The 1647-nt window shown below is 38.8% G+C and overlaps 1 protein-coding gene and 1 long non-coding RNA gene across 2 annotated transcripts in view; both read left to right on the top strand.

Moving 5' to 3' along the window:
• LOC118408122 lies at positions 1-1519 on the top strand. Its single transcript, XR_004830258.1, has 3 exons — positions 1-88; positions 311-388; positions 912-1519. It is a non-coding gene; the product is annotated as an uncharacterized LOC118408122 (long non-coding RNA).
• LOC118408104 (deoxyhypusine synthase-like) overlaps positions 1-1647 on the top strand; it is a 6581-nt gene that overhangs the window by 2696 nt on the left and 2238 nt on the right. The window lies entirely within an intron of this gene.

Here is a 1647-nt window from a genome sequence, read left to right as displayed (position 1 = left end):
CCCAGGAGTTTGACGGTTCTGACGGGGGAGCCGTCCTGACGAGGCCGTGTCCTGGGGAAAAATCAAGAGCAGCGCCACCCCTGTCAAGGTGAGGGCTATAGAGGCCTGTGTTTAACTTAATTACCTTCGTCCAAAGGTTTTCTTTCCGGTAGTGTTTGTGTGCCTGTGTGTGGGTGAGTATGTTTCTGTGTGTGTGTGTATCTGTGTGTTTGAGTCTAATGTCTTGATTTGAGTAAAATGGTATGCACGGTAGCTAAACTAGAAGGAAACTAGAGGAATCATGCTAAAATGTCTTTTTTGTCAATTGCAGATTTTTGCTGATGCAACCCTCGTGTTTCCCCTGCTCGTGTCGCAGACCTTTGCAAAGGACGTCATTCCTAGCTCTAACGTAAGCAATGTTTCGTTATTGTAGGCGATAAACATGATAGCACATACAGTTGATACTGTTTACAATTTGAAATATGAGATAGATCGTTGATAAAGTTAACGAATTGAAATAAGCACCACTAGTTCACCTTTATCTGAAGAGGATAACATATTCTTTGTGCGTTTTTTTTTAACACAGTATTTATCAAGAATATCAAATCTAAGGAGGGTGGTTTCAAATTGGGAAAGTTTATTCCCAAAACATTGCAGTTGGAAACCACCGTCACCACCGTCCATCGACTTGATATACCTAAATACTAGCCTCCATAGCAGGCTCTCTGGGGGCTTTTTTGGGCCCTGTTTTTAAAACAAAGGTGAATTAACGGTATACATGAATTTCCCTATATGGATGATGGGTGACATTTGCGCTCGCATTAATTTTCGACTGTTAGTCCCTTTTAGTCATTCTTCAACAAGGAAAAATGTAAGGGGGGGGTTCAAGTACAAGTTGGACTTAAGATCCTTTCTTTTATGTTTCTCTGTAGGGACATGAATGTTGAGAAGGAGGAGAACACAACAGCCGACTTCCTTGATCACCATCAATCTGCCTTAGATACAAACCTGTTGTTCGATTGAAACACCATGTTATGTGGCTCAATTTGTGTTGACAGCTTTGAATTTGTGTACTTAAACATTTTATTTGCCCTTTCGCATTAGCTTTCTGGTCTCCTTAGGAGTTCATCCATGGGATGAAGTCAGTTTGACCTAACTTTTTAAAAAGGTGTTTGTAGTAATTAATCAGTAGCAATAAGAAGTAAGATATTTTTTTCTGCTGATCTTTACGGGAAAATTAATCATAATCATATTGCATTAATTTCTGATTCACTGCGCAACTCCGCGGTTTTGATTCATTATTCTATGATCATAGCAAAATAGTGCCTTATCACAAAACGACAAAATTAAAATTTAGCTCTCAATGACAATATTCATTTCACTGATATTTTAGGAGCAATATCAATAATATAGAGAAAGGCATCTAAGCCACAGTCCATTTGGTTGTATTATTTATTATTACTCATAGATGCTTTGATATTCCTTATTTCAAAGTTGATGTGTTGATTGTTGGCAGTCGAATAAAGCTGTTCTAAACGTCGGTTTTGTGTCTCAAATGTTTTACCATATACAACGAAAACAATGGACTTTATGTCTTGCCGCGCATGGCGCGGCATGGCCATGTGCCCACTATTTTCTTGGTTGGTTCATAGTTCAATGGTTCAAGCA

The sequence above is a fragment of the Branchiostoma floridae genome, unplaced genomic scaffold (genome assembly GCF_000003815.2).
Source record: "Branchiostoma floridae strain S238N-H82 unplaced genomic scaffold, Bfl_VNyyK Sc7u5tJ_1557, whole genome shotgun sequence".
Classification (NCBI taxonomy): Eukaryota; Metazoa; Chordata; class Leptocardii; order Amphioxiformes; family Branchiostomatidae; genus Branchiostoma; species Branchiostoma floridae.
Note: the sequence above shows the minus strand (reverse complement) of the source record. Positions and strands in the feature narration are given on the sequence as shown.